General features: G+C 38.9%; 1 protein-coding gene across 2 annotated transcripts in view; it reads right to left on the reverse strand.

Moving 5' to 3' along the window:
- col4a2 (collagen, type IV, alpha 2) overlaps positions 1-16,279 on the reverse strand; it is a 53,929-nt gene that overhangs the window by 35,806 nt on the left and 1,844 nt on the right. The gene's annotated exons all lie outside the window — the stretch shown is intronic.

Below are 16,279 nucleotides of genomic sequence, written 5' to 3' on the forward strand. Positions count from 1 at the left end.
TGATGAACAGCCTGTGCTGCTTTAGGCTTTGTTAAGTAAACTTTATATAACCAGGAAAATGCCAAATGAGATTGAAAATCTTTATTTCAAACGTTTCCAGGACAAGACGAGCAACATAACAAAACAATCAACAAGCTGAAACAATCAGAGAACACAAACATAATCAACATATTGATTAAAATCAAACTAGGCTAAACATTTTCAATCAGATTTTCTAGTTACTCGGAAGCTCTTTGAATTTTGTTTAAAGATTTTTAGTTCCAGACATTATGGACAGCTTTATGTAGAGCTACATTAAACTGTTTCCAAGTGTTTGATTTAACCGGTTTTCACACTAAATTAGTAAATTGGATATATCAATGTTGTCTCAATAGGATGTTTAAATCAATCTACCAAATAAAATTTGTGTTACTTTGTGAGTGCAGAATCTCTACTATTTCCATTTGTGACACAAGTGCAAAGAATGCTCTGCATGCTTTTAAATTGTTCTCTTACATTTTTCATTAGTGATGCCAGACAGAGAATATTAATATTGCATACGTACATACATCAAAATAACTCTTCTACATCTTTGTTTAAGGAGAGGAGACGAGACTGTTCAGTGTTTTGAACGTGATGTGAGTGTAAAGCTTTTATTGCAGACGTCACAGAAATGTTCTCCCTCTTACACCCTCCCGGGTCCTCCACCTACACACCCATACCGGAGCCTCCTTAGGCAGAAAATGTGCAAATACCTTCTCCTCTTCCTTGTTTATAAAATCTGAATGGCCACTTTATGCCCACAGTGGCAACAAAGTGGAAGATAAAGAATCAGAATAATTCTCCCTCCTCAGTCTGGCACGTACAAAGACCACATTGAAGAGCACAAAAACCTCTTTTTGTTGCACAGCCATCGTCCTTAATGATCCCAGATCTCCAACAAAAGACCCTCTTCCTCTTCTTATGGAATGCACAAGACGCCATTTAGCTTTTTCCTCTCTCGTTGCATCTGAAGACTTCTTTTCATGATGCTGTTAGTTAGAACTAAGAATTATATGGTTCAAATTTAGCCTGCGTCACTGATGTCAACAAAAAGGAGTCATTTTATCTCCTCAAAATGGATTTTTGATTGGGTATTTGGTGAAAAAGCTACAAAATGATAATTTGTTGTAGGAGAAAAAAAAGAATAACGGTCACCTCATCGCAGTAAGGATGTAAGGCAGTCACGTCATGACCTTTCTCCATACTGAGGTGGAAATCCAAAACACAGACAATAGACTGAGTCACTCCCGGACGGACACACAAAGGACCAGCTCCCATAGAAGCAATTATGCTTCACCAAAAAATGCATCATCAATTCAGCCTTACAGTTTACGAGCTCAGAATAGCTCATGAAAGTCTCGCCAGAAGACAATGGGACTGGGCAACAGCATCCTGTTTCCCCATCCAGAGGCACAACAACCTGACCTTTGAGAAAGTCACCTTTTCCATGTTTTAGGTATGACATGATGGCACAGACATACCGAAACCTTAATAAATTCTCCCCCCATAAAAATTTTTTTAATTATAACAAGGCATGCAAACATTTATGTCTTGACGCTCTGCAGGATTTCTGGAAACTATTGAATCACAGGGAAGCTATTCTGCAGCACTTAGAGTTCTCAAACTCTAAGTGTCTGAGGCTTTTTAAGGTCTTGTACTTCTTTAAGAGTAGCAGTTCTGTGACCTTTAAATATGGACCGATTTTAACTCTCAATAATTTGTCTTTTTTCTTTTGCAGTTGATCTTATTTAATCTCTAATTTATTTATTTACTAAGTTTAACAAACTACTGCCTCAGAGGAATTGAACCAGTAGATGTAGGCCACCAAGCCCCGGGTCGTTGAGAACGCTGTCATAAATCTGGCACCAACAGTCCTGCATGTCAAACTGTAATAACAAAGGACCAAATCGCAGTCTAAACAAAGGAAACCCGACAAATCTACCAGATGAGACTGTATTATTTTATTATATACAAATAACATTCTTTTTATCGTCGGACAGATTTTAAGACGATAAGAGAAAATGTGTTCCTGGCTGTCAGAAAGCAACAATGACCATAAGCAATGACTATGATCGGATTTACTTTGACTCTTCATCTACATCATCTGGTTTACAATCCCGCTGTGATTATAACTAGACCTGCAGATTTGGACACCAGTGTCACTCTCTATGAACCTGAACTTCAACTTGGACAATCTCGACAAGGAAGAAAAAAGGCACTAAGCTTGATAAATATCTGTTCCGATTCACACGGAGAGGCCAAATGTTTTCTGATGAAACGTTTTATGCTCTAATGAGAACAAAGACTGAGCTTTTTCACCACAACGACAAGAATGACAAGCTTTCAAAGACAAGAACACTATCAAATGTGAAGTATGGTGGTGGTAGTGTCATGCTGGGGGGTTTGATTATTCCAAACTAGGACAGAGTCGAATGCTTCACAGGACAATAATCACATGAATACATTAAGTCTGGTATTAGAACAGATAACAAATGCTAACATGTGTCGGTCATTATATATTTTACTACAAAACATCAGACTCATTAAAAGGAAAGTGAGTGTTAGTACAGAAAGCAACTAAGTCACATATCATTCAGAGGAAATCAATCATTTCCTCTGAATGAACAGAATTTGATAGATTTAGCTGATTACAGTCTCACAACAACTACACAGAATATACTGTCTTAAATAATGATTTAAAAATTAAACAACTAGGATTTATGCTTTAAAAGTAGGCTTAGATTAAATTAAATTACTGCTGTAGGCTGTGTATGTCTCTATGTCCTTCTACGTGTTTAAGTGTAAATGAATCTGCCCGTTATCACAACTTGCTTTGTGATGATATCCTACATTTTTTGTGCTTTTTGGAAGTGCTCATAAATGTTTGGATTCATTTATGTTTGGATTCATTTATGTTTTCATTACTTCCCAGCTCTTTATGGCTGCACTGCTGCACAGCTACAAGAATAAAACCAGCTGAGTCAATGCCAATATTTCCAATTCTCCAAAATATACTCTCTTTGGGTTGTTGTGCATAAAAAGGACCATAATAGACAAAAACAACAGCTAATATTGTACTTATGCAAAGAACGACAAAAATGACTAATCTTTAACATAATGTCATTCTTCTACATTTATCTTTTTTCTTGGTGCTGTACAACACAAACAGTCATAATGACAGCCGGTTTGTGTGGATTGTCTGTGGTGAGTTTCAGTCACTCTGGGTACATGAATCACTGCGTACTGTGTAGATTAGGTTGACCACAGACCAGTGACGTGCGGTGAGGTTCATAGCTGGTGAGGCACTGACGTCATCAGAATTGGATGGACAGGATGATGACAAGACAAGCGACACACATACAGAACAATTACAGACAAAACAAACTCAAAAGATGTAAGAAACAGGGTCATTACTGACCTAAATTAAGAGCGTTTCCTATGACTCCCATGACTTCAAATTTGTCTCAAAGATCCCCAAAACAAGATTTATTGTAGATCAAGTGAATCCAGAATGCCATACAAGCATCCCTGACATGATTAGATAACAGATTTGTAATCTCTGCATAGTTAAAACAATTTGCAAAAATAAAGAGAGGTAGAGTAGTGTGGTAGATAAAACCATGGGTCATAAACCAGACAAAGATAGACAGATGTGAATCCATCAAGCCGACACAAAGTTGTACATTTCTCAGCTACTCTGGAAAATTTTAAAACAATCTACAGAGGATATAGCCGTCGAACTAGAAAACACATCCTAGATACATGAACATGCTTGAAGTGGTTCCTGACTGTGAGGATCCCGATGAAGACAGATTAACTTCACAGGATGACATTTTTCACCAAGTACTATCTCCACCAGCAGATCTTGTGACTGAAATTTTCAGGATTCCTGTTTGTTACGCAGATAATTCCACATTTTACAGTCTAAACGGTCACCGATCAGCCTTGTTAGCACATGTGAGTCTGAAATGATGTGAACGACGAGCTGGTTTCTCAGTTTTCACACGTGAAACGAGATAGGGAAGCATAATCACCGCTTGAGTGGGAGCCTTTGTGTGCAGGCTATCAGATGGACGGAGATCACAGACTGCTGTCTGTGAGGATGACTTTCTGAACTTCCACAACACACACTATGATGAATTAGACACATGAAAGATGTAAAATATATCTGCACTGATGAGTTAAGGCCACAAAAGGCACTAAATCACACGAAAGAGTCCATAAGTAGTTTCTCCCTTTAGCTGTCTGCCATTAACCACACTTCCGACTTTTAACCTTTAAACTTGAACTTTGACTCTGAGGAATGTGTGATTAAGGTTCCACTCATGACTTGCTGTGTGTAGTAGATTCAGAAAAACTGAAACCCTCAGACATGAGCAAACTCAAAATTTATTTACAAGAGGACCTAAATTGAGGGGAGTATAGCACCAGCTCATATTAAGACGAATTTTACACCAAAATCAATGCTTTCACCTATAACTAGCATCTCAATGCTAGTGACAGGTGAAGGCAATAAATCAAGAGATTTTCTTTTTGTGTCTATAATACAACAGATGAGATCACAATCCATGTATCTGTTTTTAAATCCATCCAGCAATCACTACTGAACAAGACACAAACTACTAACAACTATCTCAAAGTACGCAAACAGCCTGTGAAGGTCAAAGTTTAAAGAAATATTTAATATTTTTACAAGACAATGGATCTTGAGCATTTAATCTGTCTGTCTGCCTTTTCGTCCAAAACCTTAACTGAAACAAAATACTTCTTTGTCTCTTATGCTCTATTGTGAGGATGAAAATTCATTCATCTCACCTTAGAACTGAAACCATTTTAATAATTTAGCTAATAAATATCTAACCACAAAGTTATGGTGGTTAGATATTCATTCATACAGCTTTTTCCTTTTAATTTCCGGAAAGTTAATCATTAAACATGATGATGTCATGGCAGTTGTACAATCAGATGAACACTAAATTTCGTCCGACTAGAAACAGCGTGAGAACAGCTCAAATCTTGTTTTGACACTCTGCGTGTGCCGAATGAAGATTCACCCACCTCAGCATGCCGAATGCTTACAGAGGCTTAGAGAAATGTAAAAATGCTCAAACTCAAGGTAGTTTGACCGACTTTCTGATTAAATCAGCTAGTGATCACTCGGCCAATTGGGGACGTTCATCCCCAGATGGTAAATAGATTTTTAAACATGAGGGAGGAATATAAGGTGGTGATGTCAAGGCAAAAGTAATGTATACCTTGACATGATGCAGTTAAGCACAGCAAACAATGAACTGTGTATTGCAATACAAAAGGTACTAAACAAAGATAGAAATACTTCAAAGACACAAGACATCAAGTCCCAAAGGTGTTCTTCATTGTCCCACCTTTAAAACCAATGTAACCTGCATTTTTTGATGCACCAACATTCATGGCAAGAACTGAAACTGTGTAATATCGGCTTAAAAAGATAGAACTGCATGGAGTGGAGTGCCTTCTTATTTTGTGAGGAGAATGCATGTATGGCTGAGACTAAGTATTTGTAACTTCCATCTCAATGTGTCTGTAGAGGTTCTTATGCTTTTGTACAGAAAAGTATCAGTCCATTTGTCAGGGCTATAATGTGCCAGGGTCCCAGCTGCCCTCCGTCACGCTAATGAGACAGATGTCAAAGAGAACAAGCAGGACAGTCCAATTGGAAACACCTGGGCTACATAAAGCTCTGAGAGGTGTCACAGTGTTTGTAACACATCTGTGATGGAGGCATGATGTTACATTTGACCAGACGGGCTTCTGCACTATGTCATCCGCTGGCTGATACTCCCTTTACCAGCTGAAAACCATCTCTGTAAAATTATTTTATGTCCGTCCATCCATCCTTTATCTGAACATGTTTATTCTTGCAGGGTAGGAAGGGGAGCGGGTGTCTATCTCAAGAATTATTTTTACATAAATGGTGGAAATTATTAGAAGGAACATTTTTAGTCATGCAACATATTGCTACCCACACACCTATTTGTAGCGCTTAGAGCATTTTGCAGCTTCTTGCCATTTCTTCACCTGTAAAAAGAGAATAATTCATAATGTGAAAATTAGCAAACCTACTTAAGGTTCCTGAGGCGGTTTATAGATTCCTTATGTTCAGAATAAATCCAGAACAACATCAGAAGCAGAAAATAATGCTGGTTGCTGTTGTTTTCTGGGCAAGTTCTTCATATGTGGGCGGGGGTAATTGTTTCCATCACAGTGCAAGTCTTGTGCAGATGTTTGGTCTCAACTATATAAAATAACGATTGAAATGATTTATTTTATTTTTTTCAGTGAATATATTCTTCACAACCTCAGGGAGGTTGGAAAATGCTTTCAGCTTTGTTTTATTATGAAACATTGTTCTCAAAAAACAAAAGGGAAAAGAAAACAAAAACACAAATGCAGAGACTAAATTTTAAAACTGGTTGAAAAATGGGGCAGCAAGTCAGAAGGGTGAGTTTATACTTTCTGCTCAGGTTTTCCTTCCAACAATTGATCTACGGTGGGCTTTATCAAATAATCAGATTTTAACCTCAGTGCACACACACACACGCATGCACACACACAAACCGAAACATCAGCATATTTGCGTTGGCCTACTTAAACTTGAGCAAATCTTGATAAACACATGGGAACTGTCCAAATGCCTTCTTATGGTGGAAATCTTGTGGATCCCATAATAAGCTTTCACATTTTTTTTTCTCTTGATAAGCAGCAAAACTCCTTCAGCTTCCTACTAAAGCCTCTATCTCTTCTCTTCTTGGATAGCTTAGGAGCTGCTGTCTCTTTGTGTCCCAATCTGAGACTTGGACCAACAAGGACAAAGGAGGAAGAAGTTTATCAAAAAGTTGTTTTGCAAAAGTTTACATACTCACACATGTTCACATTTTGTTAAGTTACAAGCACAAACTTGAAATGAAAAGTTTGTGGAAAATGTTTCACAAATATAAAATAGTTACTATTTACTACTATCAACATACACCGAGTGTCATTTTATATTTGTGAAACATTTTCCACAAAAATAAATAAGTTACTGCAAGGTTTTTGTATGTCATGGCCATGTCTTTTTTGCAAAACTACTTTAAGCTTATTGAGATTGGAAGGGAAATTGTGTATACCGTAGTTGTTAATTTCCAATTATAGCCACTGATTCTCAATTAAGGTCTGGTTGGTGAATATTTCACCCGAATGTCACCACGCTTTGGTGTATTGTTGCTCTGGCTCTATGTTTAGAGTCATTGTCCTGCTGGGAGGTGAAGCTTTTCCCCACTTTCAACTGGATTTCTTCCAGGATTGTCCTACATTCAGCTCCATACATTTCCCCATCATCTCTGATCAGGTTGGCTGTTCCTGCTGAACAAAAGCATATTCACAGCCTGGTGTGGCAACAACAACGTTTCGCTGTGGAGGTGCTGGGTTCAGGATGTTGTGCCTGTGTTAAAGGAGTTGAAATACTTTTACAAAGTGGCTGTCTCTGTTTCCAGAAATTCTAGGAAATATTGTTTGCATGCCTAGAACAAGGTAACAAGATAAATAGCAGTAAGGGAAAGGGAAGAGCAGGGTCAGTGGGTTAGGTCACTCTGCAGGGTGCAGGATTCTAAAGGAGAACATGAACCGGAGCAAAGGGTCCTAAAAGACAGGGCAGAACAGAAACTCTCAAAGTGCTCCAGTGGCTGAGCTCCAGCATAAACATGGCTCTGGTTTCTGCCCCAGGCTGACAAGGCTCGACCTTCCTTCTCCATAACTGGCCTCAGGTCGAACAGAGACTTCACTCAAGATCCCTGCGGGCCACTATTTTAATCAGGACTTCCTGCTACAAACTGAACTAATTCAACCTGGGATTAGTCACGTTTGTGCTCTGGACTCAGATGCAACCAGACCAGCTTGAGACATTTTCATTTTGATAGTCCCTCTGCTCACAACCCTAATAAGATGATCCATGACAGATGGGATTTATTCGTGTTATGTGAAAAAATGAGAGGTCTGAGAACCACTGAGAACCACCGTTGTTCTAAAACAATAAAAGTCTAAAAGATGATCTGGCTAAACTAGGATAGACTTAGAGATTGTGATTGGCAACAAAGAGCATTTTAAGAATAGGAATCAGTGGGGGCGGTATTAAACATCACAACGTTTTTATCAAAGCAAATCTGTGTGTGTTGTGCAGCATCGTAAAACAAAGCAAAAAAATCATTACTCCATACAAAAGGGCTAGTTCACAGTAGTCTAATAATTGCACTTGAACAGTTATAATTTAAAATCTAAAATATCTTGACTTGCCAAGCCTGTACACCAAGACTGAAGAAATTTTTTTAAGATGTACAAAACCTTTATTTTAAGCAAGAACAGCAAAAAAAAAAAAAAAAAGCATTTTTAATACATTTTCAGGATTGGGACATCTTCTAATTGAGTTAAGCATTGATACTGGAACGTGGTCTGGTTACAGACAAGCTGCATTATTCCACCCTGATTACAGATTAAAGAAAGTTGATTATGGATACTTTTAATCTGTAAAAATAAAACATCTGTGAATATAGTCCCCTGCAGTTGTGCATCCACTGGAGCTTCCCTATTATTTTCTTTCTTTTGTCGTCACATTTACAATAAAAACATCCGTCGAAATGATCCCAGTTTGTGAGGAAGTAATTTCTAAAATATCCTAGTTTGTCATCTAGTTTGTACCCTTTATATATTTGGCCCTTTTGAGCTGCTTTCGCAGCTTCAGCCTCCTCAAGGCGCTCAAACTGGACAAATCCATAACCTTGAAACAGGGACACACCAACTGAGACACGGCTGAGAATAGTGAAAGTTTACCCCAAGATATCTAAAGAAAAAGAAGATGTCAACGACACCCTGGAAACAAACAACAATCTCCCAATGTTCAGTGCATAACCGGCAAAATAATAAATTTTATTTTTTTAATATTGTTTGTCTGCCCCTTTCTATCGTGCCCTGGGCAACCGCCCACATGGGCTATACTGAGAGCTGCCACTGTGTGTAAGATTCAGTTATCTCTATGATGGAGAAGAGTTAATTTTCTTGGCAGCATGAATGTCTGGCCCCAAGTATCATAACAGATCATTAAATAGCTTCAGAGATATAACTGTCTGGGTTGAAGTGGTAACAGACGTCTAAGGAAAAAAAAAAAAAAAACAGCGAGAGAGAGAAATGGGACATGGTAATGTTATCATTATAATTTGTTAACATTCCTCCCATGACAAGAAATAATTCATTCCCATCAATTAGACCACAGCTAGGATGGAAAGTAATGTTTTTTGTCATTCTTCCAGGGGAGAGAACATTGTGGAAAGCACAATGAAAGCATTGCGTGCCCTGTCCTGATGAGACATTATTGCTTTGTCCTGATTAAAGTTCTCATATCTCATAAGCCGAAGTAAAGCCCCCGTTTAAGTGCAGTATCACCATGAGTCAGTCTCAAACAAATTACAGGAATGAAATCAGTGTGCAAGCACCTGTTGAAGCCGGGTGAGAAAATCCAGGCGTTTTGTGAGAACAGAGTATGGATTCTCTTTCTGTAAGCACAGCCCAAGCAATCCTTCCATCTGAGCTCACACAAGAGTCTCACCTCCACTGAGGACAGACCGAACGGCAGACAGAAACACACGTGTTCGAGGAGGGCACGGGGAAAAGGAGGCCGCTGAAATGTGAAGAGGACAAGCTGGGAGAGGAAGAGGGAGGACAGAGTGTCTGCCAAGTCTCCTCTTCAGGGATACATGGAGAACGCGAGGGGACACAATACGACACAGATAAAAACCAGCGGAGGAATGAGGCTATAAAAGGAAGTGAGGGACAGTGCGGCACTGAAAGACTTGAAGCTTGGGAGGACAGGGAGGACGGAGACTTTGGAATTCTTTCTACGCCGTCTGATGGGACCCTTGTGTCCCTTCATTAATCACTGCGGCAGCGAATAAGAGGAAATGACAGCAGCGGATATACAGTGTAGGTAGCATAGAGGGATTTTCCACTGAGAACCACTAACTTTACATCCAAACGTCATTCCAAGTCAAATAAAGGCTTCTGGAGCTGGTCCTTCTCACGCATTACTGGAAATAAACATGGACAAAACCAAACATAAAGCTCCAAAATATAACTGTATCGCTTCTTTTAACACTGAGAGATACAGAAATAATAAAAATAAATCTCTTCAAAAAATCTGTGTTTTCACTCTAACAGGTTTATAGCAGAGGTTGATTATTATGGGTGTCATAAGTTGGTTACCTAGACGTGGACATGCATAATAAAAAGCCTATCCATTGCCTAGCAACACAGTACAACATTATCTAGAGATCTTAACACACCTTTGCAACGTTACATGTTTTAAGAATATTCACTATTTCAGTCAAGCACTGCAATTTGTTGCTGATTTTGTGGTTTGGTGCTGTTAGTTTAGCAACTTCAGGCTTATGAGGTGCCTTCTTTAGATGACATTATCTTGTTAGCCTCAACAAAAAAAAGGATATGATGGAGTTTCAAGCAAGCAAGATTTTTCATAAGCCTTGAGGCTCAAAAGGAAAAATTATGTTTGCTTTCTGCCCTACATGGTTTATGTAAAACAACAAATGGGACTTTTTATGATTTTCATCCAACATTGGCTTCAGATTAGTGATTAATCTGATTAATGTTCCTCTTGTCGCCTGTCAGTTTAGGCCAGAGGTCTGCAGCCTGTGGCTCTGCAGCAACAAGTGACGATAGTGAATCTTCTGAGTCTTCTAATAACATTTGTTTAAATTGATAAAGAACTAATTGATGTTTTAATTGTAGATATAATACAAAATTTGAGTTTGTGCTGAATTTTCAAAACAGAATGACTGTAAGAGCACCAGTAATCAATATTTTGTTCAGATTTTCATGGGTCACCATCTTTTTGCAAGAGTTTTATTTGAACGGAGAAATGCGTTGCAGACTCCTGGTTTAGATGGACTGCTGTGTCTCGGTTTGTAGTTGTGTCATATTTTCAGATGATCGATTGAACATTGGGCCATGAAATTGTTAAAAGCGTGGCATATTGTTGTGCGACCTAAACCTACTTTAAACTTCTACATAACTTTATCTATGATTGTAGGAGCCATTTATCTTTTCTTGTGTTCATGGCCACCAGGGGGTGTATTTCATTTTGAGTTGAGAGTGCGTCTGAAGGGGGTGGGATTATTTAAGGTCAAGGGTGATTCTGTTCAGGTGTTGGTAATGGGAACAGTTTTCTACTGTGCTTGATTTGGATTTATGTCAGATTTATGTGGCACTAAAAGGAAGTAGTAAGACAGTGGATATTGTACAAAAAATAAATGACTTTATTATAAGTCAAAGTGAAGATTGGCAGTACAAACCAATGCCTACCAGGAACAGCAACCAATAGCCGAAAATACAGGATTTTAGCCGCTGCAATGATAAGGTTATATCTTGAGGCACAGTAATGCATAGTTTGTTCACTAATGTTCATAATGTGAGGAGATGGGAAACAGTTAAAATAGTGAGATTTCTTTTGCACTATAACATCTGAAACATGTTCTAAAGCACTCGTTGGACAGAGTTTACATTATATATGTACAGCGTAGTAAATACTGACCGGGGGTCCTGCCTGACTGTAACTGCACCCCTCTTCCTTTTCCTGTTTGGTAGCCCCCTCTGAATAATCAATTTTCTTTTAGCACATTTCTGCATGCACTCAAGATGTTTCCCATAAAGCTGAACATCACTAAGCCCAAACACTTAAACACACATACCACAGCTTCTGCATGGGCAAGAAGGAAAATGGGGTTCACGCATCCTGCTAATGAGGAAGAGCCACTTCTTTTAGTAGCCAACAATACAAATGAACATTATTTGCCCTCTTCAATCTACACCGTAGCACTTGGTGTTCATCGTTGCACATGCGTTCTTCTTTAAGAAGGATGTTTGTACGCCGGTGGGGCTGGCGGCCAACTGCAACAGGCCTTTCCTCTCATTTACAATTCAGTATTGCAGCAGAGACTAATCAAACAATCAGCACCAGAAAGTCACATTTTACCAAACAATAAAGGTTACCTCTGAGCTAACGATACATGCAAACAAAAGACACACATTGTGTGCAGTCGTACACACATCCAAGCGCATGGCTACTTATCAAAAAGGCAAAAATGCAGAGAGGTCACAGGGTTCGTCTCTGACGTGTGGCCAAATACATGAGTGGAAACAAATTGCCAGGCTTCAGCCTCACATGGATTGATGTGTTTAACACACACACACACACACATCAATGTCAGAGAAGCCCTACTGTTCTCATCCCAGGCAGTAGCTTCCTGCATAGCAGCACAATGGGTTCTTCCCCTGATTGTAACAGCCACTGCTCTGGCCATGTTTCCATTTTCTTATCGTAGGCAGACATCTCCCCCTCGCCCCGGAGGTGACCCTTCCTACCCGATAAAACAGTCACACTCAACAGGTTGGTCACGCGTCTGCTTTCCACTGGGTGAGGCTATCGCTTGAACATCTCTCTTTCACACTCCATGAGAGATTCAAGCCTTTACCATCAAATGCCTGCGAGCAATTGAAATTAAATGGATGTTCAAAGCCCCCCCCCCAAAAAAAACACCCTCACTCTGATCTGCATTTATTCTCACCATGTTTTGCAATATATATGGTAGCAAAAACTGCACATGTAGGAACAACATCCATCACAATCATCCACTTAGAGATGAGGGAGGAGGTTAATTATTTAAGCAGACGTCGCTGCGGGGCTTCCAGGTAGAAAACCGCAGCCAAAAATGTCTCTTCTTCTGACTAAATTTCCACAGTCACACGTCCCCTGCTAGCATCGCCTCCCAAATTCCACTACACACACACTCTCACGCACATTTTGAAATCTATTCGCAAACACATGTAGTCACATCAAAGCCTCTCAAAACTTTATGAAGCATCCTGTTAGCATTTCTTTCTCGAGAGCCTTCCTTCCTCTGCCAACAGATGCTGATAAACGATATTTTTCTGCATGTTGTTTGTGTGTGAATTGCGGGTGGGAGTTAAAGACATACATGCAATCAAGTTTTACCGTTGTGAGCCTGATAATCCTGTTTTCACACCACAGTGTAGATACAGAAAACAGGAATCAGGCTGGAAGGGTCGGCATACTTCAAACAGCAGGTTCAGAAAAGTGTGAGAAAAACATTCACAGTGCAAAAAAAGGTCTCGTACCTCCTCAGAGGAGGGATTGCTGCAAAAACAATCAAAGAAATCAACTGAAACTTTGGCACTTGATGATCGACTGAATTTGACTGCATCGTCCTACAATTTAGACTGTAATTTAATCTGAGTCGAACTATGTTATTTGTGTCCACTGGATTGAATTGCATTGAATTAGAACAAAACTGGATTCTTTAATAACTAAAGATAAACTTGACCTTGTCTCAGGCGCCGATTTTCAGCTTCACCAGCCTAAAGCAAACTAAAAAGAAATCATTGAAAAACACAACAGAGCAGTTTTTACAATGTCTGTGCTAACAACAAATGTTGGCTTCCATGAACAAGTTTACCTAGAAGTAAGAAAATGAAGATTGAATGAGCCACTTCAGATTGATCTGCTTATTTGAAGCAATCTGCTTGGATGGGTGTGACAAATTTAGGAGTTAAATGCAAAAAGTGAAAAAGAGTGTTTTTATTCTGTCCATCAAATTTGAGTTGTTTTTGTATTCAATAAATAAGACTTGATGCTTTCAGGCGAAAAGGTATGTTTACATTGTAAAAATGGGAATATCTAAATAAACATTTAACAACCAGCCATCCAAAGGCTACCAATGAATGGCAGCCTTCCTGCTCAGAGGACAGAGCCAGAGTTTGCACAAAAACTTGATTTCAATTGTTGCCATCAAGGGAGGCGCAACCAGTTTTTAGGTTGCACCAACCTGAGCCTGTTCACACAGATTTAGGTTGGTTTAGAAAACTGGTCCTGTTGGCAAATGAAACATGACAACTACTTTTTGTATTTACTGCATTTACTAGTAAATAAAATTGATTTGACTAAATGAAACCCTTTAAGGAAAACTTTGATTTAGAGAGAGGAAAGTGTAGGGGTTTGTATGTAGGCATCAAAGTGAAACCACAGAAATAACTATATAAGTTAAACAAGATTTTTTTATTTAAAGATTGCCAAAGAAGTTCAGATTTCATCAACATTCTCTTTGGTCTGTCAGTGAATGTCGATATTATACCGAATATTCTCCTGCACTAAAAACTGATTTTTGATCTTTTAACAACCACTGTTTAATTTTTTTGCGTGTCAAAAATCAACTGCAACAGCAGAAATGGCAGGCTCTATGGCAGGGGTGCCCAAAGTTGGTCCTCGAGGGCCGGCATCCTGCTCGTTTTAGTTCTCTCCCCGGTGGTAATAACAACCTTTTCAGCATGTCAGGGTTCTTCTTAGGGTCCTTCTAATGAATCATCATTTGATCCAAGTGAGTTAAACCAGGGAAAGAACTACAGTAAATCATGCAGGATGCCGGCCCTCGAGGACCGACCTGCTCTAGGGCGTCTTATTTAAATGTTTTTAAGTTTATTAGTCTCTGTGAAGATCAACAGACCTAATATTTTTGATCAAGCAAATAAAACATCTGTCTAGACGCTCACCTGCTAAACTCAGGGATTTTAATGCTTGTGAAAATTTGAGAATCACAACTAGAACAGCCATGAGAAAGATATGAGAAAGAGAACTGCAGCTTCAGTGAGAGCAGGAATTCCAGATTTAAATCATCACACAGAAACGAATGCTGGGAAATGGTTGTACACTGGCTTGGTTCAAAGAAGCGAAGCTGTCCCATGAGTCAGATTTAAAGTCTGATATTAAACGGAAACATATTTCAAAAGGGGAGCTTTCAAAGTGAGAAATTCTGAGCCAGACAGGAATCATCAAAGAAGACGCATTGTTTCTCCTGACCGTTTGTCTAACTGCATCTCGTACCTTGTAACGTACAATCAGCTAACACCAAGAAAACGAAAGTATTCTTAAGCTCTTTTCATAATCATCCATTTGACAGTAAACTCATCTGGGAAGAGCACGAGTTGTGCTAAAGTAAATTTATCCAGCTGACCCCCGGTGTGCTAAAGAGAAACTACACAACACACAGAGGAGCTGCGCTGTGTCACATGCATCTAATCAAGAGTGAGGCAAATCTGATAAGAGCCGGGGACAACAGGCCTTTTCATCAGACTCAAGAAAATACGTTTTCATCTGAGAGCCTTGGGTATGATATTAAATAACTTGGAGAGCAACCAGACAGCTGATACCCGACACAAATAAACAGAAAATACATTCACATGGTGCTAGTCGGTACACAAAGCACACGTGGACTTCTGCGTCACGTTGAGCTTGATGATGCAGATGAGCAAAGTTAATAAAAGCAACAGGACAAAAGGGAGTCAAACTAACTCTTTTATTTTATTACAGTGCAATAGAAAGTCAAATATATAGAAGTAGTCTGGAAAATGTACATTTTTGAGTATGTCTCCATTTTACAATCTAGTTTTATAGTGAGGGGCGATACAATGCAGCCAGTTCATGAGGTGAGGTTTGGGTTTATTAGAATGAGGTATATTTTAACCACATTCCTGGAAACAGTAGAAATATATTTTTGTTTTTACAAATGGTGTTTTACAGGATCTGAGCAGAATGGAGTCCATGTTTCAGCAGGCTCAGTGTAAAACTATCCAGCTGCCTTATTCTCAAACTACTTCCATATTATTAATAAAGCATTGTTTGCTTAGTCATGTTTTTTTCATCCTGTTATAACTGAGTGTCATCCCGTCAATTTTTGTCAACCTAACAGGGCAACTCAGCGACTATTTCTCTCCAGACAGTAAATGATTAGTACTTTATGAGACAGACTTTGTTTAGACTAAAAATAACACAATGTTTTCATATGCAAGATCTTGTTTGCACACATAGTTTTGAGGTATTCACCTGAAATATGGGAAGTAAGCTCTCTGTTTATTGTTATGCCTCAATACGTTCTGCATTTAAAAAATAAATGCAAAGCCTATTTGCATTTATAAGCAAATTAGTTTACAAATGCATAGTCAAGTCATTTATCTGAATATATAAAGCTTTTTGGGTCACACCAAACACTCAAAACACTTCACACTCCAGCCAGATCTACCCAATCATCACACTCACAAACACACATGCATATTGATAAACTGATGCACAAATTGGTGGGAAACTTGTCCTGACATGCCTTGTCCAGAG

The sequence above is a fragment of the Gambusia affinis genome, linkage group LG11 (assembly GCF_019740435.1).
Source record: "Gambusia affinis linkage group LG11, SWU_Gaff_1.0, whole genome shotgun sequence".
In the NCBI taxonomy this organism is placed as follows: Eukaryota; Metazoa; Chordata; class Actinopteri; order Cyprinodontiformes; family Poeciliidae; genus Gambusia; species Gambusia affinis.